A 27,565-nucleotide genomic window follows, 5' to 3' on the forward strand; every position below is an offset into this window, starting at 1 on the left:
GTCTAACCATGGAGAAGGGCCCTGTCCTTAATGAGATAAAAGAATTATCGATTGTGAGTTGGCTGTAAGCGAAAGAAGAGCAAGGGGAGTTGCGTTCATTTGTGAAGTTCCAGGATAAAAAGAGGCATGAGGTCTATTCAGGGATGGCTAGCACTCAAAGGCATCCCTTTGAAAGGTAATAAACCCCAGTTCATGACTGCGAAGTTCTCAAGTTTCCTAGTTAGGCGCGGTGTCAAGCATGCAATCGCAGTATGAAGGAGGGTCTTCCGGTGTCACTCAGTGGAGGAATTGATTTGTAAAAAGCCTTGCAAGCCACTACACTTTCTGTCTGGACCACGCCCTGTTCTGTAACATGTTTAACACAATTTCAGCTCTCGAGAGAGTGTAAACAAGGGGCATTGTTGGTGCTATTGTGGTTGGAAAAGAAGAAAGCGTTATCTAAACGACCAGACAAAGGTACAGGGAGAGTAGGAAAAAAGTGGGTATCTCTGAATGCACCCTTGTGGGAGAGTTCATTCATGTTAAGTTTCATCCCTTGTGGGAGAGTTCATTCCTGTTAAGTTTCATCACTTGTGGGAGAGTTCATTCCTGTTAAGTTTCATCCCTTGTGGGAGAGTTCATTCATGTTAAATTTCATCCCTTGTGGGAGAGTTCATTCATGTTTGGTTTCCTACTCGTCTTGAAGATATGAATTGGAGTTGAGCCCATTCAGTTCACCACCATTTTGAGAATGCCAATGCAGTTGAACAGGATGTTATTGTTCAGAATGTAGACAATGTCCTTCTCCATCTGAAGGTTCCAAATAATGAAGACCATCACAGTGCAGATACAAGTGAGGGTGTGTTGTCCACACAGATGAAGAATGGAATGCCTCTCTCTACATAGGTGATACAGCTACCTCCAGGTCTGCAGTAAGATCTACAATCCCATGGCGTGTAGAGGGGATCATCGCGGCACCAGGATTAGCGCGCTTCCAGAGAAACTGAAAGAATGTGCATTTTCTTAGTATTATCAGTTGGTCTACGACCGGTTAGTTCGTGTTTGAGTGTGAGTGTTTGTTCTCCTATTTGTATTGTAAGTCTTGTTCTCTTTGTGTTGTGTGTGTGGGGGTTAGTTTGTAGTTTTAGTTTTGCAAGGAGGGGACGATGTATAGCATCTATAGTGGCACTCAATCTGCTAGGTGAATAATTGAAGGTTTGCTACTGATGGAACGTCATTCAGACAAGGAGGCATCACTCTCATCCACATCTGGCCGGAGGCACACCTAATCTCTGTTGCTCTCTGAATTTTCGAGAACAAGATACAAGGGGGGACCCTACTCACGAGGAACCAGCGTAGTCAAATTATTAACAGAAACAATGGTTCCTGTGGAATACTATAGTAATCTATACTGATATGGGTATGCACAATCGCAATTAAAAGGGTTAGGGTGATGTTAGAGGGAGAAAAGACCATATACACCTTTGTTTACTTTATCACAGTTGTTTTTTATGTATTTTTTTAAAGAAATATATACAAAAAGAAATGATATAATGGTGCGAGGTGTCCCCAGTGCAACTGGAACCTAAAACATTGGTGACATATTTGTGACATTTGTGCTTGGTTTCTAAAATATTATAAAGGCGACCATTTTCTAATATGCATAATATGGACCGCAACTATATATAATTAAAGGCGCTGGTTAATGGTTCGCTTTAGTACTTTGTAGACAACCTTTCAACCCTTTGTGCAATGTAGGGTCTCTTCAGGACCGAGAGATGTAGTTACATCTGAGGGAGTAATTGCGCAGCCGTGAGAAGGTGGTGTGCCACAGGCGAGTGATAAAGAAAAAGGGAAGGATACTCACATAGTACCCGGCTGGGTGCCCAAATGAGTGTGGGAGATGGCTGGCAATCTGGAGAATAGCACAGCTCGAACAGATACGTAAATGCGTAGTAGAGATTTGTAGGTCCACAGCAGTGTGTGCGGTCTTGTGTGATCTCAGAAAGGGGATACAGAACAAAGGAGGTGCGGACGCTCCGACCTGTGGTCTCTAGTAAATGCCAGCGACTCAATCAAAACAGGCTTGTAGATGTAGATATCCAGAATTAGGATGGAAAACACACAAGGTGCGGGCGCTTCTATCTGTGTCCAGAAATTACAGCCAGTGACTCAATCCATCGGGCATTTAGGTATAGATAGCCTGTGGAATCTAGCGAGTGGAGATCCGTGGCATGTGTCGATGCAGCACACAGCAGCAGGACAGGGTGAGTCTGTCTGCCAGGGCCAAATGACCAATTGTAGCTAGCGTTCAGGATGAATAAAAGTTAGTTTTACAGTCCGATCATCTCATTATTCTTGAAGCCATAACTTGAATAGTGATCCACCCCTCAGCTGTGGCTCTGATTCTTGATGCCAAAAATGTGTTTGATTCTCTGGAATGGGACTTTATATTTGAAGTACTATGTAAGTGAGGCATGGGTAATTCTTCCTGAAAATGGTATGACAGGCGTATTCTACTCTCTCTTGCAGGTAATGGACCACACAATTGCTGTATGATTGTTGATGAAAGTTGCAGCATTAGTCCTGGCTGCTCATTGTCGTGCTCACTTTTTGTGCTTGCTGTGGTAGAGATGCTGACTTGTGCTCTTGTGACTCTGTAAGTTTTAATCTCACTGTGGGATATATGTTAGGGGACAGTCACATAACCTCGCTATATGCTGATGACATTAAGATGTATAGCAAAAACATACAGATAAATCTAAGATCTATTAACTGGGACAAGTCTGAAATTTTCACTTTCACAGAGATGAGCAGAACTTTACTATGGAGTTTTACTGCAGTGGTGGGCTGACCGTTTATATACCTAGGGATCAGTAGCGGCTCCTCTGCTATGGCGGAGGAGCGTTGCCTCACCAGCAGCTTCAAAAGTTGAAAAATAAAACAATAATATAACAGTTCTATGTAGTTTTATTTTTCAAGTTATAAGGGCCGAATCTTGGGGGTGGGGCCAAGGGCATGACAGTCACGGAGGGGAAGTGGTTGCACTGCTGTCAGTGCGCATGTGGGTTTGGCTAGCCATCTGAGGACACATATAGTGTCACAAAAATTATGCTGCGGTTGGACGTAGTAAAGGAAAATCAACATCCACTGGAGCAATATGTTTGTAAACAATACATAATGCTATGGTATTTATGTTTGACAATATTTTCGTTTTCAATATTGGTATGTTATCTCGATTTGTATAGTGCACTAATCATCCGTGAGGATATCAAGGTGCTTGAGCAGGTATGTGGTCCCCGTAGAGTAATTCGAAGAGCCAGGTCTTCAGCTTCATGTGGAAACTCCAGAAGAGAAGAAGAGGCTCTGATGTGATGGGAGGGCATTCCATTTTATGGGTGTGATGTAAGAGAACAAATGACCTCCTGCTCTGCTTTGTGAATGCGGGAGATATGTGTGAGTGAGAGTGAGGCTGAGCGTAGGTGTCTGGCAGGCTAGTGAAAGTGTATGTAACTATTCAGGTATGCTGACCCAGTATTGCGCAATGCTTTGTATGTGTGCGTGAGAAGTTTGAATGCTTTTGTGAATGGAAATCCTGTAGAGATCTCTGAGGTGGGGTGAGATATTGGTGCAGTATGGGGTTTGGGTATGAGTCATGTGGTGGCATTCTGGATTATCTGATGCCTGTGTAGGAGCTGCTTGGAGATTCCGGCAGTGTGTTGTGGTAGTCCGTGTCAAATGCCGCAGGGAGGTTGAGCAGGATCAGGTCTGGTGTTTCTCCTCATTCCACGATGGTCTGGATGTCATCGGTGACTGTGATGAGTGCTGTTTCTGTGCTGTGTCGTTTTTTCAGAATCCTGATTGAGTGTTGTCCAGTAGATGGTGTTGTTTAAGGTGGGTTGTGATTTGCTTGTTGATGGCTTTCTTTATCACTTTGGCTGGGTACGGGAGAAGGGAAATAGGACGGAAGTTGCTCACTTGACTCGGATCAGACAACAGCTTCTTGAGGAGGGCGTTGACTAATGCATGTTTTCAGTCTTCCAGGAATGTGGCAGATGTGATAGAGGTGCTGATGATGTGGGTGAGGGCGGTGCTGATGAGTGATGCTCCAAGGTTGTAGATGTGGTGGGGACATGGATACATCGGTATGTTTAAAGTTCCAGAGTGGATGGTCTGCATTATCTCTCGTGAGAGTTTTCCATTCTGTCAGGTGGCCGTCTTGGTTGGTGATGTGCAGGTTTGTGATGAAATCGATGGGTCCGGTTGGTGTGCGAAGTTGCTGTAGATGTTTGGATTTTGCTGTGGAAGTTTGACAGGTTGTCACAGAGTTCTTGGGAAGTGGTGATGCTGTTGATGGAGGTCGAGGGTGTGGTGAAGTCCTTGATGATCAAGTAGATCTCCTTGTACCTCTTGAAGCTCCCTTTGATGCGTTCAGCTAGCTCTCTTCTCTTGGTGTCTATCACTTGCATTTGAGTGCCACTGGGTAGGTGGTCCTGACAGTGGTTTCGCGGCTGTCTCTCCATTTCCTTTCTAGCTGTTTACAGTGTCATTTGTAGTGTGAAATGTCCTCTCAATCAGTCAATCAATCATTACTTATTGAGCACGGCAATTCACCCCTGAGGGTATCCAGGCACTGAGTTCTCGCAGGCTTCAGTTGGAAAGCAAGGTTTTGAGTACTTTTCTGAAAATCCATGAGACAGGGTGACGTTCACAGAAGGAAGAGGGGTAGGAGGTCCTAGGACTTAGCAGTGAGGTAGGAGAAAAAACACCCTCCACTGTAGCTTCAGCGAATGCAGAGAGTGCACGCGAGGGAGGCAGTTGTCTGGAAGGTTGGTGGAAGTTCAGGTGGTGGTTGATGTATGCCATTCCCTGGTCTTGGAGGACCTTGTTGGTGTGTGTCAGGATCTTGAACCGGCATCTTTTCTGGATGGGGAGCCATTGGAGGTCCTGAGGTGGGAGGGTGATGTGGGTTCATCTGGGGTGGTTGAGGATGAGTCTGGCCGCTGCATTTTGTATGGTCTGGAGTCTATTGAGGAGTTGGGTCGTGATTCTGGTGGAGATCACGTTTCTGTAGTCCTGCCGGCTGGTGATGAGGGCTTGCATGACCGTTTTCCTGGTGTTGACGGGGATCCATCTGAAGATTTTTCAGAGCATGCTGAGGTTGTGTAAGCAGGCAGAGGAGACCATTTTGACCTGTCGCTTCATGGTGATTTTCCTGTCTAGAATGATGCTGAGGTTGCGAGAGTGGTCAGTCGGTGTAGGTCCGAGTTTGGGGGGCCACCAGGGATCGTCACATGGGAGGTGTTTCCTGAAAATCAGCACTTCTGTTTCATTCGTTTTGAGCTTCAGGCAGTTGGTCCTCATCCACTGTGCGATGCTCGTCATGGCATTGCAGAAGTTTGTTCTGGTGGTGGTGGGGTCTTCCGTGAGTGAAAGGATGAGTTGGGTGTTGTCTGAGTAGGATATGATGTTGAGTTCGTGTGTCTGATGATGTTGGGCAAAGGTGTCATGTAGATGTTTAACAGGGTGGGCCTGAGGGGTGAGCCTTAGGGGATGCCACAGATGATCCTCTTGGCTCTGAGGTGAAGGGTGGTAGGAGGATTCTCTGGGTGTGTCCAGTGAGAAAGGATGCAATCCATTTGAGCGCATCTCTCTGGACACCGACGTGGTGGAGTTTTCTGATGAGGGTGTGGTGGGATACTTTGTCGAAAGCAGCTGAGAGGTCAAGGAGGATCAGGGTGGCTGTTTCACCTTGGTCGAGAAGGATTTTGATATCGTCTGTGGCGGCGATCAGGGCGATCTCTGTGCTGTGGGTGGCATGGAAGCCAGATTAGGAGCATCAAGCAGGTTGTTTCTTTCTAGATGTTCGATGAGCTGGTAGTTGATGGCCTTCTCGAAGACTTTGGCGGGATACAGGAGCATCAAGATGGATTGGTAGTTTTTGAGGTTGCTGGGGTCACAGAGGGTTTCTTCATGAGGGGTCTGACTTCTGCGCATTTCCATCCATCAGGGAAGGTAGCTATGGTGATGGATGAGTAGAGGATGGAGATGAGTTTGCCACGGAATTCTTAGTGTCTGAGGTTGAGGAAGTGGTGGGGGCAGAAGTCAATGGGTGCTCCGGAGTGAATGGAGGACCTTTTGGTTGTGGTGTTCTGCTTGGTGAGTGGGGTGCAATGGGTGGTATCCGTTGGCATGCAGAGGTTGTTGTTGTCGTCGGGTTTGGAATCAAAGTTGCTGTAGATGGTGAATATCTTGTTGTGGTATCAGATCGCCTGCTTCGTGGTTCTTCATTGTTTTTTGGGTTTGATGGTTGCTAGAGCATCTGCACAGTTCTTGATCCAGTTGTGGAAGTTGTTGAAGTCCTCATTGAGCTTGTGTGTGGGGTTAGGTTGATCGGTGCTGAGAGCATTGAGCCAGTCTGCTTCAGAGATTTTGCCCCAATTGTGACTGGGTAGGCTGTCACTGGTGGGTGCCTTGACTAGCGTTGTGTTGATTTGGAATTGGATGATGGATGTCAGTCCATGTGAGCAGCTGGTGGCGAAGATGGGGTCCAATGTGTGCCCTGCAATGTATGTTGGTTCTGTGACAACTGGTTAGTTCAATATCGTTCAGATGTTCAAGGAATGCTGTAAAACAAGGGTCGGTCCTGTATTCTAAGGTGAAAGGGGAGGTCACCTAGGAGTATGAAGGCTTTGGGGTCGATGGAGAGAGGGGCGATGAAGTCTATGAAGAGGCTGGTGAAGGTAGCTCATGGTCTGGGTGGTCGGCAGGTGTGAGACCGGCCTTGTGGCGTGGGCCCTCCCGACCAGCAAGTTACCCTACAACCACGCCGAACCTCGTGGACATGGCATTCCGGCTCCCGTGGGCCAACATCCCGAGGGCCGACCAGATCCCCAACACGCATGCCCGGCCGAGGGAGAGCGAAACCCCCCAAACCAGACCGAGAGGCGCCGACCCTGTCACACCTCTGGCCTCTCCCCCGAGGGAGGTTTCGATCGGCCACCAGGCCCCCGGTGAGCGGGCACCTCACCTGCTGGGTGTCTGGAGTCCCTCCCGGACCCACCTGAACAGATCAAAGGGCCGAGCGACAGGAAACCCCGTCACACCGCCCCCCAGGCACCAGACCCCTCTCCGCGAGGACTCCGGACTTCAAAGAAGAGGGGGAGTATAACAAGGGGTGCTGACGGGACGGGAGCAGAGAAGACCTGCACTGACGAGAGCCTGCTGACTTGGTCGCGGCTCGATCGCTCCCCGAACAGAAGAACGCTACCCGAACCCTGAACCACCTGAGCCCTGCGGACGCTGTCGCGGCTCCCCGAACTCTGAACCATCTGAGCCCTGCTGACGCTGTCGCGGCTCCCCGAACTCTGAACCATCTGAGCCCTGCTGACGCTGTCGCGGCTCCCCGAACTCTGAACCATCTGAGCCCTGCTGACGCTGTCGCGGATCCCCGAACTCTGAACCATCTGAGCCCTGCTGACGCCGTCGCGGCTCCCCGAACTCTGAACCATCTGAGCCCTGCTGACGCCATCGCGGCTCCCTGAACTACGACCCTCCGGTGCCTGCTGAGTGACTCGCGGCCCGCTCCTCCAAGAGAACCGGCAGAGATTGCCGAGAGAAGCAACATCCCCTCAGCTCGAGGATTGAGAGCTGTGCGCCGGATACCTCGCAGAGACACTGATTCAAAGACTGTCCCGCTACCCCTTTTCCCCTCATCACGAGATCGCTGCCGCTTGTGGCATTAATTCTGCACCTGCCTGCCGGATCATAAAGATCCCTGACAACCACCGATAAAAGCATATTATCTTGCAACGAATTACTGTGTGGTGTCCCTCTATCCAAAGAAGAGAGTAAGCGCAGCGTGTGCGATCCTAGGTACGAGTAAGCCTGGGCGAAGCACTACGCTACGCTCGCGTAGTTTGCGAAGTTCGCGCTACTTCGCACTACGCGAACTGCACGTAGCACAGTGCGAACACGCGTAGCGTAGTGTTGCGTAGTGCTGCGGTCATTTTTTGCTTGCTCGCGGTCCTCAACGTCAAGTTGGCGACCGCGAGCAAGCATAATGACATCCCGGCGAGACTTTTTCCTTGTTCGCGATCAGCATCTTCAAGTTGGCGATCGCGAGCATGGAAAATAAACCTCCCGGCGAGATTCCCAACGCGAGGAGGTCAGGTTTCTCATTGCGAGTGGTCGCGTATGCTCGCGACCGCTCGCGATGAGAAACTACCAGTTTGCGTTAAGAAAGCTGAAGCTCGAGTAAAAATCTACTCGAGCAGCAGAAAACTACAGCTCGCACTGTGCAAGATATCATTTTCAATGATTGCACAGTGCCGGTTGCTTGTCCGCACTGTGCAATCATTGAAAACGACATCTGGCACAGTGCGAACAAGGTACTACGCAGTTCGCGAAGTGATACGCGTAGCTCGCGTAGTGCGAACTTCACTTTGCGTAGCTTCGCGAAGTGCTACTTCGCGAACTACGCCCAGGCCTAGGTACGAGACCCTTCCAGGAAGGGCCTCCCTGCTCTTGCTCGGCCTAACTCTGGGTAAGGTGGGCCTCCGGGTGGTCGGGAACGCATTCCGCAGCCTCCCCGGGGAACGCCTTCCAACAATTGGTGGCAGGCGACGGGATCCGAGCCAACACCTAGAGATCGTGCAGTAGACGGCTTACGCACTACCAAGAAGAAATGGAAGGAGAAACTTCCCTAGGTGCCGCAGGCACCAACCCGAGCACGGCATTCCAAAAGGACCAGTTAGAATCTTATACGCACCGAGAACTAAAACAATTTTGCAAAGACTTTGGAATCGCTACCACCGGACTAAGCACGAAAGAGGACTTCCAGGGGGCATTAAAAACCTGGGTCGAGGCGGGAACTCCCCGGACGCAAACAGAAGGAGAGCCTCCCAACGAACCACGAAGCACCCCGGGGAGGAACGGCGCCCCCGAGGGGGGCCTATCCCCAGAGGAACTAGCGGACCGAGAAAGAGGTCGCAAACATGAACTAGAACTAGCAAAATTAAAAATCGAAGGAGAGCTAAAACTGGCTGAAAAGAAACTGGCGGTGGAACAGTTACGCCTGCAAGGAGAACTAGAGGAAAAGAAACGACAGAGAGAACACGAAGAGAAACTAGAGCACGAACGTAGCCTAAAAGAAATCGAGCTCAAGGCTAAGAAGGCGGAGGCCCGACCCTCGGAAACCCAACCCATCTCCTCCACCGTGGAACCAAAGGTCCACATCCCCAAAGATGTGGTGAAAGAATACTATAAGAACGACGATATTCAGCAATGGTTCAAGGCCTACGAAGTCGCCATGACCTCCCACTGAGTCCTGCAGAAAGACTGGGGGGCTGGGCTGTGGGGCCGGTTCCTGAGCGAGGGGAGAGATACCCTGCTGGACCTACCCTCCACGGTGATGAACTCCTACAGTCACATGAAAGAGGCCCTGGTAGCCAGATATGGGCTCACCCCTGAAATGTACCGGCAACGGTTTAGAGACTGCAAAAAGATACCCGGTACCACTTGGGTGGAATACGTGAACTTTTACAGCCGGGCCTTGGACGGATGGATCAAGGGCAGCAAGGTCTCCACCTTTGAGGAGCTGTTCGACCTAATCGCATGGGAACACTTGTCCGCTAATTGCTTCGTAGAGCTGCGCCAGTACCTCCTGGACAGCAAACTCACAGACCCTCGAAAACTGGCCGTCGAGGCTGACCGGTGGGTGAACACCCGGGCCTCCCGGGGCCCAGTGGGAGACTACGGTCACCACAGTCAGGGACCCCCCCGCCAGAGGGGCGGAGGGAATCAAGGCCGGCAAAGGGAGCTCCCGGGGGATCCCCGCTCAGCCCTCCCAGAGGACAATGTCCGCCCTTTCCAGCTCCACCTCCGGCCAGCACCGGGCCACCAGGAAGGCCGGGGCCCCGAGTGTGGATCACCTGTTTCCGCTGCCAACAGACCGGACACTATGCCAGCGACCCTCAATGTCCCCTGTACCAGCGGACCGCCACAATAACCCCGCCGGCTCGACAGATGGCCTCCGTAGCCCTGGGGAAAGGGATGGAAGACTCCGAAGAATGGGAACCAGCCGCCATGGCCTTGGTCTCCCTAGGGGACCAGGAGATGGTCCCCGGAACGTCCCTGCCCGCCAACACGAAGAAGTACCGACAGCAGGTAACGGTCAACGGTCACCGCATCGAGGGCCTCCGGGACACGGGGGCGAGTGTCACGGCGGTTCATTGTCGCCTGATCTCCGAAGATCAGATCCTGCCGGGCGCCTTTTGCCCCGTCCTATCATCAGACAATTCCGAGAGCCTCTGCCGGATGGCCCTAGTCCCCTTCGAATGGGGGGGAGTCACCGGCAAGTTAAAGGTGGCGGTCCGAACCTCCCAGCCCGTGGACTGCCTCCTGGGCAACGACCTTGAGAACTCCCCGTGGGGACAAGTCGAACGAAGAGCCCACCTCGAGATGATGGGCCTACCCGAGTGGGTATGCGCCACCACGCGCTCAATGACTCTCAGGGCGCCTTCCTCCGAGGGGGGAGAGGCCATGCCGCTAAACACCGCCACCATCCCCGAGATCCAGAATACACCAGCAGCGGCGAACGACCCCCTTCTGGACGAACCGACCGCTCCCGACGAAGGGTCAGTGCCTTCTGACCCCGAAACCCTGACCAAACTCGGGGACTTGCCAGAACTGGCCCAGTGGCCCTGCGAAGGGGGCCCCTCCCGTGAAGAGTTCTGCCAAGAACAATCCACCTGCCCGTCCCTCATTGGACCCCGACAACAGGCCGAGGCCCAAGCAGCAGGCGACCGGACTGGCACCCACTGGGTATACTGGGAGAAAGGCCTCCTGTACAGCGAACAGAAGTCGGCCGAGTTGGGATCAGCCCGGGTACTGGTGGTACCCCTACGCTTCCGAAGTCTCCTCCTGGGCCTGGCCCATGATGTACCCCTGGCCGGACACTTAGGCCAAGATAAGACCTACCAACGACTCGTCAACCACTTCTATTGGCCCAAGATGCGAGCAAATGTGGAGGCCCACTGCAAGTCCTGCCCCATGTGCCAGGCCAGCAGAAAGAGTGGGGGCAAGCGCAAGGCTCCACTACAGCCCTTCCCCGTCGTCAGTACCCCTTTTGAGCGGGAAGGAATTGACATTGTGGGACCGCTGGACCCCAAGACCGCCCAGGGCCACCGTTTCATCCTCGTCCTGGTGGATCATGCCACCCGTTACCCCGAAGCCATCCCCCACCGCACCGTGACGGCCCCCGTGGTAGGGCCGGGCCTTGATGGGGATCTTCTCCCGCATGGGGTTCCCCCGCGAAGTCGTGAGTGACCGGGGTACGAACTTTATCTCCCGATATATAAAGTCCCTCTGGCAGCAGTGCGGAGTATCGTACAAATTCACCACCCCGTACCACCCCCAAGGAAACGGCCTAGTCCAGCGCTTTAACAAAACACTGAAAGGAATGATCATGGGCCTCGAGGAACCCCTACGCCGGAGGTGGGACGTCCTCCTCCCATGTCTCCTGTTCGCCTACCGGGAGGTTCCCCAAAAATCCCTGGGATTCAGCCCATTCGAACTACTATATGGACACCCCGTCCGAGGACCCCTGAGCCTGGTCAAGGAGGGGTGGGAAACAACCCCCCGGGGGACCCCTCCGGATGTGTTCCGACACATCTTGGCACTTCGCAACCAGACCCGGAAATTCAGAGAACTCGCAGAAGAGAACCTCGAGGCTAGCCAGGAAGAAATGAAGCGCTGGTATGACCAGAATACTACGCTGGTCGAGTTTCAGCCGGGCCAACAAGTCTGGGTCATGGCCCCGGTGAGACCCTGCGCTCTCCAAGATAAATGGACTGGACCCTTCAAGGTGATCGAGCGGAAGAGCCAAGTCACCTATCTCGTCGATGTGCAGTCCCCACGGAACCCCCTCCGGGTTCTCCACGTGAACCGCCTCAAACCTCACTTTGTACGGACCGAATTGAGTTTACTCCTGGCCACCGACGATGGGGCCGAAGAAGACACCGAGCCCCTTCCAGACCCCCTGGGGGCGAAAGAGACCGATGGGTCCGTGGAGGGAGTGAGACTGTCAACCGCCCTCACAGCCCAACAGTCCGACGACTGCCGCCAGCTACTAGGGCAGTTCGCGGACCTCTTCTCCCTGACCCCTGGGGTCACCAACTGGTGTGTCCACGATGTGAACACCGGCGACAGCCCGCCAGTGAGACATCGGGCCTACCGGGTCCCTGATCGGGTCCGAACCTGCATCCAGACCGAGGTGGCGAAGATGCTAGACCTCGGGGTGATTGAACCCTCCGACAGCCCCTGGGCCAGCCCGGTAGTCCTGGTTCCGAAAGCGACTACCCCGGGTGTTGCCCCCGAGCTGAGGTTTTGCGTGGACTACCGAGGACTCAATGCGGTCACCCGAGCGGACGCTCACCCTATCCCCCGTGCCGACGAGCTCATTGACCCCCTTGGGGCCGCTCGCTATCTCAGCACCTTCGACCTGACTAGTGGATACTGGCAGATTGCCCTCGCAGAGGGAGCCAAGGAGCGCTCCGCCTTCTCCACCCCGGATGGGCACTACCGCTTTAGGGTGATGCCGTTTGGAAGGAAGAATGCCCCGGCCACCTTCCGGCGGCTGGTGAACAGGGTCCTGTCCGGACTATAGGGGTTCAGCGCAGCATACCTCGACGACATAGCGGTCTTCAGCTCCTAATTGACCGAGCACCTCCAGCACCTCCGTCAAGTCCTGCTGGCTCTGCGCCGGGCCGGCCTCACCATCAAAGCCAGCAAATGTCAAATTGGGCACGGCTCCGTAACTTATCTGGGGCACCAGGTCGGAAGTGGGCAGGTCGCCCCCCTCCAGCCGAAGATCGACGCCATCTTGTCCTGGGAACCCCCCGCAACCCAAACGGAAGTCCGGGCCTTCCTGGGCCTCACCGGCTACTACCGAAGGTTTATTAAGAACTATGGCAGCATCGCAGGCCCCCTCACAGAACTAACCTCCAAAAAACACCCCAAGAAAGTACACTGGACTCCCGCCTGCCAGAAGGCGTTCGACACTCTAAAGGCCGCCATGTGCGCGGCTCCAGTGCTCAAAGCACCCGACTACGCCCAGGAGTTTGTGGTCCAGACGGACGCCTCGGAACACGGCATCGGGGCAGTCCTCTCCCAGTTCGACGACAAAGGCATAGATCGGCCCATAGCCTTCATCAACCGAAGGTTGCTGCCCCAGGAACAGCAGTGGAGCACAATTGAAAGAGAGACCTTCGCAGTAGTCTGGGCCCTCAAAAAGCTACGGCCTTACCTGTTCGGAACACACTTCCGAGTACAAACAGATCATCGACCCCTGCGGTGGTTGATGCAGATTCGAGGGGAAAACCCCAAGCTGCTACACTGGTCCATCTCCCTCCAAGGGATGGATTTCACTGTGGACCATCGCCCCGGGACGGACCACGCCAACGCGGACGGCCTGTCCCGATTCTTCCGCTTCAGCGAGGAGAACCCCCAAGTGGATGGGTAGTTCTCCCCGCCTTTCAGCTGGGGGGGGCACGTGTGAGACCGGCCTCGTGGCGTGGGCCCTCCCGACCAGCAAGTTACCCTACAACCACGCCGAACCTCTTGGACACGGCCTTCCGGCTCCCGTGGGCCAACATCCCGAGGGCCGACCAGATCCCCAACACGCATGCCCGGCCGAGGGAGAGCGAAACTCCCCAAACCAGACTGAGAGGCGCCGACCCTGTCACACCTCTGGCCTCTCCCCCGAGGGAGGTTTCGATCGCCCACCAGGCCCCCGGTGAGCGGGCGCCTTGCCTGCTGGGTGTCTGGAGTCCCTCCCGGACCCACCTGAACAGATCAAAGGGCCGAGCGACAGGAAACCCCGTCACACCGCCCCCCAGGCACCAGACCCCTCTCCGCGAGGACTCCGGACTTCAAAGAAGAGGGGGAGTATAACAAGGGGTGCTGACGGGACGGGAGCAGAGAAGACCTGGACTGACGAGAGCCTGCTGACTTGGTCGCGGCTCGATCGCTCCCCGAACAGAAGAACGCTACCCGAACCATGAACCACCTGAGCCCTGCGGACGCTGTCGCGGCTCCCCGAACTCTGAACCATCTGAGCCCTGCTGACGCTGTCGCGGCTCCCCAAACTCTGAACCATCTGAGCCCTGCTGACGCTGTAGTGGCTCCCCGAACTCTGAACCATCTAAGCCCTGCTGACGCTGTCGCGGCTCCCCAAACTCTGAACCATCTGAGCCCTGCTGACGCCGTCGCGGCTCCCCGAACTCTGAACCATCTGAGCCCTGCTGACGCCGTCGCGGCTCCCTGAACTACGACCCTCCGGTGCCTGCTGAGTGACTCGCGGCCCGCTCCTCCAAGAGAACCGGCAGAGATTGCCGAGAGAAGCAACATTCCCTCAGCTCGAGGATTGAGAGCTGTGCGCCGGATACCTCGCAGAGACACTGATTCAAAGACTGTCCCGCTACCCCTTTTCCCCTCATCACGAGATCGCTGCCGCTTGTGGCATTAATTCTGCACCTGCCTGCCGGATCATAAAGATCCCTGACAACCACCGATAAAAGCATATTATCTTGCAACGAATTACTGTGTGGTGTCCCTCTATCCAAAGAAGAGAGTAAGCGCAGCGTGTGCGATCTTAGGTACGAGACCCTTCCAGGAAGGGCCTCCCTGCTCTTGCTCGACCTAACTCTGGGTAAGGTGGGCCTCCGGGTGGTCGGGAACGCATTCCGCAGCCTCCCCGGGGAACGCCTTCCAACAGCAGGCGAGGGTTCTGTTCATGGTGAAGTTTTCAGGGATTTAAGATTGAAGAGCAGCTGTGCATGAATAGGATGGCACTCTCTGTGGATGTTGGACACTGGATAGAGTCTTTGGAGATGACTGAGTCCTCCTCCTGGCTTGTGAAGAAGGTCCTGTCATGTAATCTTTTAGCCCGCTGGGATTGGAGTGGTGATTTCGAGTGCTGATGTGGATTTGGGCGAGTTTTCATTCAGGAGGACGAGGTCCAGGGCATTGCTGCTGAGCAGATCTCAGATTTCAGTTGCATGTTTGCTGAGAGAGCATGTGTTGAGAAGCTACATGTGAGTGCATGATGCGGTGCGGCTTTGCTGTAGCATATAGTGTTAGGTGGCAGAGTAGATGATGTTGCTGGTGCTTGCGTGGAGTGTGTGGGTAGGCTGCTGCAGGTGAACCAGCAGTGGATGCAGGTGAAGACTCCTTCTGTAGTGTGTGGTGTGGCAGCATCAGAAGGAGATATGTCCCAGTCAGCAATTGAAGGAGCTCTGTGGGGTATTGCTGATAGGAGATCGGACCAGGGTTTGTGGCCCTGGGCTAGGTCCGGGAGCAGACAGGCTTGCCTTTGGCACCCCTCAGGTGTGCCTGCTGCAAGGACGTACAGCTGCTGCCACTGCGTAGGTTCTGAGAGGGGGGAGGAGCACAAGGGGTGTCGGTGAGTGGGGCTGTAGAAGCGTGAGAAAAAGAGGTGAGAATGATCACAGCAGGAAGAGCAGGTCAGGAGCAGGGGAGGCAGGAAGTGGGAAAAGGCATGGGATGAGGCCTGCAGGGATACAACTGAGGGGGCAGAAGGCCTGGTACAAGTGAAAAAGGCAAAAACAACAGATGATGGACAGAATGCAGAACAATGTCATACATTCACCCCAGTACAGAGATCTGAGCCTAAATCCATCGTTTTTTTGCTCACCATTCCATTCCAGTTTGTACCCAGCCATATGCAAATCAGTCTTGACCCTGTGCAACATGGAACAGTCCAGCCCGAACTGCCAAGCCAGGTCCTCCCTGGACTGGAAACAAGCATCCTAGGACCGGTTTCGGGGTTTCACCCCTCTTCAGCTAGGATAGCTTGATTCCAGTGGCATGGAGAGCAGATTCCAGTGGCATGGAGAGCACAAGAAAATGTGTGAAAATGTCAAAAAGGCATGAAAGAGTAAGCAAGCTGAAAAACAGGTGAAACGATTGACAAAACGAGCAAAAAGAGGGCAAAAGCACAGAGGGTGAAAGAAAAAGCAAGCAGAAAAACAGGTGAAAAGAGTGTCAAAAACACGATGTAAAAGAGCAAAAGACACAGAAGGGGGAAAGAGCTTGGCAGAGCCCAAGGTTTGGGTGAAAGAGAAAGGAGACTAGGAGCAGGTCAAAACTGGATAGCAGGAGAGGGAGCACAGAAGGAGAGAGGTGGGAGCCTCAAGGTAAGGGAGCCGGGTCTGGAAGGGCCTTGACTGGTCAGGTGACCGGTCACAGGGTGGTGGGGTCTGGGCCTAGGCACCTTCTCCTATATACAACTGATATTTTGTTGTACATTCCTGACTGTCATATGTACTCCTTTTCAGAGGAATCTCATGTCACAGTTTTCCTCCTACCTATTGTAAACACTATACAACAGAAAAAAGATTGCTGGATTTCAGTTTAGAGAGTGTTAGGCCTGCGGGAGCTGAAATACATCCTGTTCATTTCACCCCTCTTGTATGTAATGCCCTGGTCAGGTTGGATGACCATCCTCTGCTGTTCTGTTGACTGCTTCCAAAGGTAGAAGACCCCAGCATTTTCTCAACATTGGTAGTGAGCTCCAGATAGATTTTTGATAGGGCTGGCTGGCTGTGCTTGGCACTGCTTGTAGATTAGTTGCTAGGCCGTAATTTCATTTGTGTACTGTTGTTTAAGAATAGGGGCACTGACAAACCATTAACATTGCTGCTATACTTTGGGTTGAGACATAGGGGCCGATTCACAGAACTAACTTAAGACAAAATCCTAAACTTACTACTTTTGGTATTCACAGAAGTTAGGATTGTGTCTTAAGTTTGTCTTAAGACAAACTTAAGACAGACTTAAGACAGTCTTAAGACAGACTTAAGACAGTCTTAAGACAGACTTAAGACAGTCTTAAGACAGACTTAAGACAGTCTTAAGACAGACTTAAGACAAACTTAAGACAAAATCCTAACTTAAGTCTGTCTTAAGTCTGTCTTAAGTCTGTCTTAAGTCTGTCTTAAGTCTGTCTTAAGACTGTCTTAAGTCTGTCTTAAGACTGTCTTAAGTCTGTCTTAAGACTGTCTTAAGTCTGTCTTAAGACAAACTTAAGACAAAATCCTAACTTCTGTGAATACCAAAAGTAGTAAGTTTAGGATTTTGTCTTAAGTTAGTTCTGTGAATCTGGCCCAAGCAGTTCAATCATTGTATCCCAACTTCCTGGATCGTCCACAAGAGTCTGAAATTCTGACCAAGTTGGTTTTGAAGGCATAAACTAACTGCACATGATCGTTGTTGTATGCTGAAGCCGCCTAGGCAAGTACATCAGATGCCCCTGTGGCTGGGAGATTGACTTCCATTGCACAGGCCACTTCACATCTCACTGACTTGCTGAGATAAGTGGCCACAGTCATAACGTTTTCTGGAAGATTTGTGGCCTAAGTCTTGGTGACACTGAAGTGGAGAGTGACTATTTGCTGGCACGTTTGCACAGCTTCACGCCTTCAGGATGGGTTGTGAGATTTAATATAATGCAAACATATAACTGATTTCTATTTCACTATGGTGTACCTGGACTCGTCTATGGGATTTTTGGGGCCTTCTTCAACACTACTTCTTACAAAAGGGGTTCAGGGCACTCCTTACTGACATTGTGTTTTTTTAACATGTTTGTCTACATTGCTGTCAATTTCTTGATGGTGTGTTAGTATCTGGTGCCAGAGATAATAACACAAAACAATAATTAGCAAGCCAGCTACTCTGAATTATTATGACTGTAATGTTCATGGACACTTTCCTTGGTAAAACATTACAACAACTTATCAAAATATTGGTAGAATTTTGATTTTTTATGGCATGCATAAACAAATAAAAAAGGGGAACATTTTGGATCAAAACTTTAGCTGCTTCAACATAAAAATGGACTAAAGGCAAATTTTGGGTGGTCGTGTTTTTTGTAATGGAATCAATGGAATCAATGGAAAGTGAGAAAAGACTTCACAGTATGACAAAAACCATGAGCTAGCGAGGCGCTTGTCATCATTAATGGGCGCGGAAGTTAGGAGCATATGGTCTCGCGGAAGTAAAGACCACTATTAGCACTGTGAGGTTTGATACAGCCTTGACACATGTGCTTGTGGGTGTTTAGTTCTGTATCTTTGGTGGCATTATTTTTGATTGCTGAATCGTGTGGATTTCCTTTTTGATATTGATAAGAGTCACTTGTAGTTTCCGGAAAAGACTGACCCCAAAATGCAGAGAGAGAGAGAGATAAAAGAGAAACAATGTGTTTCTTATGCAATATCAAATGTGATGACACAATGATGAAACTACAATCTTATGTAGAAATGAAACATTGGATATCTAAGAAGAGATGTGATGGTGTGTAGAGGAGAGTGTGGAGCGCCTCTGAGTAGGAGAGGGTAAGGGTTATTATGTGATGGTGTGTAGAGGAGAGTGTGGAGTGCCTCTGAGTAGGAGAAGGTAAGGGTTATCATGTGATAGTGTGTAGAGGAGAGTGTGGAGTGCCTCTGAGTAGGAGAAGGTAAGGGTTATTATGACCCAGTTGGAAGCTTGTTAGAATATGTACCAGAAGCACAATGAAAAGTAATAAATTTGAATGCAGAAGACACAATTTAGTGTATATACATAGGGCACCAGGACACCCATTCGAGCCTACCTGCCTATTAGGTTAACCTCAACCCATTATTTCGCTCACTTTCAGAAACTGCTCTTATCTTATATTTTTTATTATCAAGTAGAAGTGGAAACAGACTTTGCACCGGAAACCAGTTTTTCTTCATCTCTGTGAACTAGGGTAAACACACACAGGATTTTACCAAATGGGGTGAGGTGCCATCTTTCTTTTTCAGGTCCTACTCTTGGCTATTGTATCCGACTTCATTCGTAAGGCTTGATCGCCCTTCTCGCCAATCACAGATTATCTCATGAAAACTTCACCTTTAACCCACCCAGCGTTCCATGTGTTTTTCCAGTTCTAATACTGCCCACACAAAACTGTGTTAATTCGACAATCCATGTCATTTAGGGGCTTAATGCAACCCTGTCCGAAGCCTGGTTGGTGGTTTACAGGATACGGTATTTACTCTGCAACAGTGCCAACATCTATGATGAATAACAGGAGAATCAGTGCCTTAACCCTATACAGTAATGTTGAATACGTCAATACTTTTGAAAAAATTAGAAATGTCTATGCAACGTTTTGCCCTAGGATGGGGAAAGCCCTGAAAACTAGTGGAAGCAATGGATTAAAATTCTTTTATGGTAAAAATATCGTCTGCGAATTATATTATAGTTAAAACCTTTTTTAGGCATTTCACCAGATCAGAAAACGATCGGACCTATAGTGGTTTTATAAATTCTGCAGTGAGGGAGTGATGTGTTGTGCAGCATTGCTTTAGTTAAGGGGAAATGGAGAAGTTTTAGTGAGAAAGTTCATAGCACACTCTCTTCTTCAATGAAAGAGTCTGTGGTGCTCCAGTTGTCAAGGAGTCTTCAGTGCAAATTGCTGTTTCTAAGGACCCCGCTTTTAGTGTGAGCCGAGGCAAGGAGACCCTACTCTGATCTCTTCACCCATCAGCCTCAAAGGCCCATGCAGCTTCGCATAAGGCCGTGCCAAGGGCCGTATTTTAAACTTTTGGGGTGCAGCAAGTCAGAATTAAATCACAGGCAGGTTTATTACTGTGTGCTTGTTGGAGATATACTTGACCATTATGGGGCCTTTTCACAAAAGTGTTTCTAAGTATTGGAAGGAGTACTACAGGAGAGAACTCTTTTACATACTCTAACATTCCCTCTACAAATGGGTCTCGAAAATTCCAACTTCTTATCAGTAAAATCAAAAGAGAGCACGTTTTTTATGTCTATGAATATTCTTTAAGTGTTTGCATGTTATTCCCATTTTAGACATTTTGAGGCCCATTTCTTAATGAATGAACATGAGAGAGTCCTGCAGCAGTACTCTCTTGCATACTCTAGCATGCCATTGTCAAAACCCTCTGTGATATTATCAAGACATCAGAACATGCGCATGGGGAATGTCCCTCGCAGTGTGCCTGCCCTTAGGTCTACGCTGATCTGTTTGAGGCAAGAGGCGGCTAGAGCTCGATTGAAGGATAGCAGACAGGTTTCCTCTGGAGGGGAGACCGGTGAGGCGTTTTGAGCCCCTTCGTGCTCTACAGACAGTGCTGCTCTGTCACGTGGTACGACAGTCACTTTTACCATGATTGCATTGGTCGTTATGAGGCCATTGTATTGTAGTGTGCCCTGTCAGGATGAGCTCTCAATGGAGGGACAGGGAGAGAATTACTGCCGCGCTTGAATGGGACTCTATTATGGTCCCACGTCAGGACAATTAGCAGAAAGTAAAGTGTCACCATTTATAGTTCCTGGTCTCTCGCTCTTTAAAACAGAGATCATCTTCTTCAACCTCATGGATTAATTAAGAAAGTCAACTACACTTTAACAACCACGAAAAAACATCTCTGAAAAAAAACGTTCATACAATTTCATGAGCTGGATGCAAATCGAGTCCAGAACACTCTGCTCTGCTGAGAGGATTGTTCTTGGGAGGCTGCCAGTCCTCCTGTAATCACAGGGTGTGTGTTAGATAAACATTTGTTTCCTCCTCCAGAAAATAATTAAGTTTGACGCACTGCTCACAGGGGCTCTGTAGGGGTTAGATATCACATTGGAACCTTGTAGGGATTAAGGAGCAGATCAGAACTTTGGAGTTAGTTTTGAGCACAAACAGGAACTGTGTAGGGCTGAGCGAAACAGAGAGATTCAGGGCCTGATTTTGAATTTTGCTAACAGAGTAATCTATCACAAATGTAATGGCGTATTCTGTCTGCCAAACCCTCAGTCCGCGCACTTTTTTAAGCTCCTGCTAGCTCCATCATTGGAAAACTTCATCAGACTACCCGACATATTTAGAGCGAACGATCTGATGTCCTTTTTTTTTTGGGTCGGTCACCTCACAAAGAAAAATAGTCACCCACACCCCAGGAAACAACACACAGGATGTGGGGATCATTAGTTTTTTGTTTTTCAGAAACAAACTCCAACTTTGGCAATTTGTTTCTGAAAAATAAAAAGGTTTGATGCATGACTGCCTAAAAGATGATGGCCGACGATTTGTAATGCCTTCATGGGAGCTACCATGGTGGCGGCTCCAATGAATACACAAAGATCACTGTCCCGCCAGCAGTGAACTCAAGATGTGGCGGTTTCTGTCCTTCAGCCCGTAATGTCCTCCGCCACCCAGACAGGCAGATTGTAGACTGCCAAATCCTAAAAAGATAGCATTTTAGTAGGGATTAAAGAGACATGGTGATTTTGGAAAGATTAGACAGGACATACAAACTTCGAGTATTTTGAAAAGGTTGGACAGCACAGATGGTCTTTGAGGCGACTCAACATCACTTTGGAATTTAGTGAGGTTTAAAAACAACACGCTTTGGGGTGTGATTAGACACACTGGGACATTGTAGTAATTAGGCAGCACCCAGTACATTTGCACGGATTAAACCTGCACATAGGAACTTTAATTGGAACAGGCAGCACATAAGAGGTTTGGAAGGATGAGAAAGCACATTAACAATTTGGATGGATTAGACACTGCACACAGGAACTTTGGAAGGGTTAGACACATCACACATAAACTGTGAAGTGATTAGACAACTAAGAGGAAATTTGGAATGAATAAGCAGCACAGAGGTTTTGGAGTGATTAGATCGCACACAGAAAGCTTTAAAGTAGGTTCATATATACCCATATTAGGATTTCCCTCTTAAATCTTTTCTTTGACGGAGATAAAAAATAAGCCTGCATTTCCAATGTTTATTGTCTAATACATTATGCTAACTGACACATATTTGGCTTCAAAGATGGTTTATTTGATATTGTGAAATCAAAGGCAGAAATCAAACCTTTGCATTCCATTAAACTCAGAAGGCTTTTATAAATACAGTCCTTTGAGTTATGACACAATATTTAACCTCGTTCATCACACTGCAGGTTTACAGTAATTGTTGCAACATAGATGCCATTAGTTTCAAATTAAAAAAAAATATTTATGAAGAGTAAAAATAATACAAGGCATGGGGTTGACACCATTGAGTCAATTTCAAGTTAGTTTGTTTCCAACAAATTTTGCAAATATTGAGGCTCAGCTTACACATGAAGAAATCAGCTGTGGGAGGACACTGTAGACTATTATTGTCAGGGCAAGCTGGACAAGGGTGAGACACCTACTACACCTCATAAGCAAATTATAAAATGTGCTTCAAAATGTCCAATTGGAATTATTTTTCACGATCTGTACATCAGTTTTTCTTATCTACATTGTTTGCTGACGTAAAACTAGTATGTACACTCAAGTGCTTTTTATTTTATCGTGTGCTCCTATGAATGGATGCACACATAAAGGTGTCTCCAAAAAGTATGCTTTACTCATGTGGGTTACTCAATGTCTTTAGACTCATACATTGTTAGAGTTATCTGCTCGGTGTTGTCTACTCCCTTCATTAAAGTACCTATTATGCCATCTGTCATTACCATAATTGGTTCTCGGCATTTGCTGACTCTGTAAACTGCATTTCGTTTTTGCATTAAGTTAAGACATTTTTATTGCGTCAATTACTTACTTCCAATATACCTTATAATGAGTCATAGTCAGTCAGTCAAAATTAACTTTACTTCGCCGATTTAATAACGGCATAAAAAGTATTCTACAAACATACATTCAGTAGCATTAAAAACATTACACATTAATAGAGACATCTATTGGAATACAAAAAATTAGAAAGACAGGTAAAAGTTATAAAATATAAAACAAAATCAATGCAAAAGAATAATTCATCTATATAAGAACAAAAATGAGTCAAGTTGGCCCTTATCTTGCTTGTACGGTTTAGAACTAAGGGGCCGATTCACAGAACTAATGTGAGATAAAATCCTAAAATTACTACTTTGTGTATTCACAGAAGGCATTTAGTAGTAGGAAAGTTAGGACTCCTTACTTTACTACTACTAAACTGAGATAAAATCCTAAAATTACTTATTTTGGTATTAACAGAAGGCATTTAGTAATAGTAAAATGAGGACTCCTAACTTTACTACTACTAAATGCCTTTTGTGAATACCGAAAGTCGTAAAGTTAGGATTTTGTCTCAGTTTATCTCAAGGGTCAGCAGAGGCACATCCTTCAGGTAGTCAAAACAATCTGACTCCCCCCGCGTGGACTGTGATTGGTAAATGCCCTCATAATATTTGGAAAGCGACTTCCGATAGATCTGTGCCTGTCCCACCCTGTACCCCCTCAGCGATCTTAATCTGGGATACCCAATTATGACATTTATTCCTCTTTTACAGCCAAGCAATCAGTTTGTTTGCCTTATCGCCCAGATCGTATACTTTCCTCTGTGTCGCAATTGCATGTGCACGGGCAGCGTTTTCTTCTAGATCCCATAGAGCTTTTTGCTTTAGTTTGAGATCGTGTTTGAGTCCAGAGACTCCCCCTGGGTCTGCGCCCAGTGTACGCTCCAAGGTCAGTATCTCTTGCTCGAGATTTTCACCCTGCACGCGTTTCTCTTTGTGTAGAGCACCAATAGTAGCCTGCACAAAACCCCTGGCCACCACCTTGTATGCCTCCCAAAGAACGCAATCAGATCGCACCGATCCAGTGTTTTCATTAAAATATTGTTCCGTACGTTCCCTAAAGTGCTCTCTGAACTCCTGGTCACAAAAGAGCCTTGGAAGAGACCCACTGAGGTAGTATGCGTACAAATGTAATCCAACCGTAAACCAGTCCCATGAGCCGCCGAAATGTGGGTATATTGTCTTGCCCTGGGGTTGTGGCACCTCCAGAGGTCCACCAGTCCCATTGTTCCAGCGAACGTGTGCAGTGGTCGGGGACGCCGTGTCCCGGGGAAAAGTGCATCTCTGTCTATGTCCGGAGCCATCGTATCGTTCATGTCCCCCCCTAAGAACAAAACCCCTGTGGGAGTTCAAGTAGTAGGTTGCTAAGGTTCGGGAGTGTGATCTCGTGCAGTCACGGGTGAATATAAACAGAGCAATAATTCGCAATTTGGCCCTCCCAAGCCCCAGACAGAGCCACATAACGACCCATGTAGTCACACCACGTGCAATTCACTGCAAAAGGTATCAAATTTTTAGTGTGTATGGCCGTGCCCCTGGATTCGTTGTGAAGCCCGCTTGTGCACGGAGTGTGTAGCCATATCGACAGTGGCGGTTTGTGACATTCAAAAGTGGTGACGCGTAAAACAATAGCCGTACTGCAATGTTGTGAACGAGCGAGCCGGAACCACCAACTGGGTGTCCCCCCCCCGAGAAAATTTTGAAAAAAAGAGTGGCTAAATGGTGCATTTTCAAGCAAATTTGAGATAGCAGGAAGGTTAATAAAGCACGTTGTGTATGACTGTATAAGTACATGTTTTCACTAAGGGAATTTCATGTGAACTGTTTGTTTGCAGCAATGGTGTGATTGCTCAGATTTTCAAATGATTTCTTTTTCTCAAAGAAAGCTTGGAAGAAAAGATTTGTTCTGATTATTTACACTCTGATTAGCAGCAGTATCCGTGGATTACTGACCATCACCGTGTCATATTTAACCCCTTCCATGCGCATGACGGAACCACGCCGTCATGAGCCACGGGCAGCGTGTGCTCATGACGGCGTGGTTCCGTCATGCTGCGGCCTCTCCGCCCATGCAGCACTAATGGGCTGAGTCGTGATGGAACCACGCCGTCATGAGCACAGCTCGCCCGTGACTCATGACGGCGTGGTTCTGTCATGAGCATGGCGGCGTCGCGCTCACCCCGCACCCCCCCCCTAGCGCCGCAGCGGAATTCACGCCGCGGCCAAGGGGTTAAAGCAAACGAATCCTCTGGATACCCATTTCACAGACACAGTGCCTCACCCACGTCTCTGTGAACTCTGGATGCAATCTGTTTGAAGGGTGGATGCGTGGAGTTCATTTTCCCAACGATTGCACGCATCAATTATTTTTATTTGCATTTGTTTTAGTGAAAGCATTCTCCTTGCCCATGAGACGCCTCTAGCAAGCCTGAACAAGGAGGTATGCTAACACGGACTATAACTCCGCCCGGAGCTCTGTGAGAAGCAAAGGCAGAAACAATGGCAACAACTCTCAACAGAACACCGAGTCACTTCACTGCCAATCTCAGAGGCCCCCTCACTGGCAATGGGACACAACACAATCTAAATATTCGAAGTTGGAACTAAAAAAACAAGCATTGGCATAGCCAATAGGTCTCGCCCATGGGCGAGCTTTTGACTTTGGCAATCGGGTGGGAGTGGCGAACGGGAAGGAAGAAACAGAGACAGGGAGAATGAACAAGGAAACAGGGACGATAGGGTGGGGGGAGGAGAAAAAGGGACGAGAAAGGGTGGAAGGGAAAAGGAAAAAGGAAAAAGGAAAAAGGGAGGGATTGGGGATAGGTTAAAACAAAAAGAGAGGGGGCAGATGAGAAAAGGAGAAGAAAGATGTATGGGAGGGCTGGTGGGATGTGGAGAAGAAACAGTGATAATTTAGCTCAAGAAACGAAAAACGAATTGAGAGCATGAGATGTACGGGCAAAGCATGCAAATTAGTCAGTAGGTCGACAGCATTTTTCACGATCACCAAAAAGCTTTCCGAAAAGGCCAGGGCACATATAAACAGTGATGGGGTTAAAAGCCTTATCAATGCATATTAAATCTGCACAGAGTAACATCACAGAAAGTAATTTCACACTCCCCTTATGCACTCACAAAAAGGAATAGTCTTTTTTCTGTCTGAGCAGAGTTACAATAGGTGCCATATTGGTATATGAATTTAAGCATATGTATGATATGCATGTATACAATGAATGCATACTTATGTAGATTACATGTTTTAAATCCAAGGAGTCGATGTTTTGGAAAGAAAACCCAAATGTAATTAATGGATGCAAACAGTAATTTGCACGTTACCAAACAGTGAAGAATTGTGCATACCTGCCACAGGATGATTACGGAGCTCTACGTTCAATATTCTAATGAACATGTTTAACTCAAGCTGATAATGTGAAATCAAGGGCAATTACCTGTGATAATGAAACAGATTTGTTATCTGGGCTCAAAATGGCCTGCAGGAAAACTTTACAAAGACAAATATACTCACATCCACTTACATTTCGTAGCAAGTTTAGTGAGTAAACAGATTTGCTGTCCACAAAAAGAGGCTCGGCCCAAGAAGGATGGAGGTTGTCTTCCACCCTGCAGGGTAGAATGTGCCGAAGGTTCTCGAGCTACAGCAGAGGTTCCCTTTCAACACACCAGTGCAGACCGCGCATAAGGGTCTCTTTCCTACTACACAGCAGATAACAGCGGATGTTTCTCGTGCCTACAGTAGGGTAGAGAACAGTGCAGGACATCTCTCCACACAGAGAGGGTCAGGCAGCAGTAGAGGGCCGAGGCGGGCGGAGGTTCCTTACCTCAGAGCAGGGTACCCTGCACTCTGAGGTCAGGGATCTCCCCTTAGCCAAGGCAGGGCTGAGAGCGCTGAGTGGCCTCAGTTCTGTGCCCGAGGGGCGGTGACTGCATTCACACGAGCCCAGGCTTTCCTCGGAAGGGCAGGCTCATCAATGCTCCTACAGGGAAGCGTCACCCAAGGGAAATCACAGTCCCTTCTGGCCGGAATACATCGAGAGCAGACAGAGCAGCAGCAGCCCATGGGGGCATTCACCCGAGGACTTTGAACATGTCCATAAACCCACCGGAGCAGAGGGATTCGGATGTATGACGTTACAACGCATGCTGTTACAACGCATGCTGTTACAACGAAAGTTTTACAACGCGAGTGCATTGACAACGCAGGACATTACAACGCAAGTCTTTAGATCGACTTGCACTAGATGGCGTGCTAACATTAAAAAAGTGTAATTTACTATTCCAACTCCAGTCCACGTAACAGTAGGGAAGGTGTTGGGATAGTAAACTACACTATTTTTAATGTTAGCACGCCATCTAGTGCAAGTCGATGTAAAGACTTGCGGTGTAATGTCCTGCGTTGTCAATGCACTCGCGTTGTAACAGTTTCGTTGTTATGGTAGTACGTTGTAAAAGTTGCGTTGTAAAGGTTGTTCCCCGAGGGATGGATGTATGACGTTACAACGCATGCTGTTACAACGCATGCTGTTACAACGAAAGTTTTACAACGCGAGTGCATTGACAACGTAGGACATTGCAACGCAAGTCTTTACATCGACTTGCACTAGATGGCGTGCTAACATTAAAAAAGTGTAATTTACTATTTCCAACTCCAGTCCACGTAACAGTAGGGAAGGTGTTGTGATAGTTAGCTACACTATTTTTAATGTTAGCACGCCATCTAGTGCAAGGGGACCGGTCCCCCAAAACTGAAAGCATGCGCTGTACACACACACACAGAGTCACACACACACACGCATGCACACACACAAACACACGCACGCACACACACAAACACACGCACGTACACACACAGACACGCACACACACACCGCACACACAGAGCAGACAGGAT

This window comes from Triturus cristatus, chromosome 3_2 (genome assembly GCF_964204655.1).
Source record: "Triturus cristatus chromosome 3_2, aTriCri1.1, whole genome shotgun sequence".
Taxonomy (NCBI): Eukaryota; Metazoa; Chordata; class Amphibia; order Caudata; family Salamandridae; genus Triturus; species Triturus cristatus.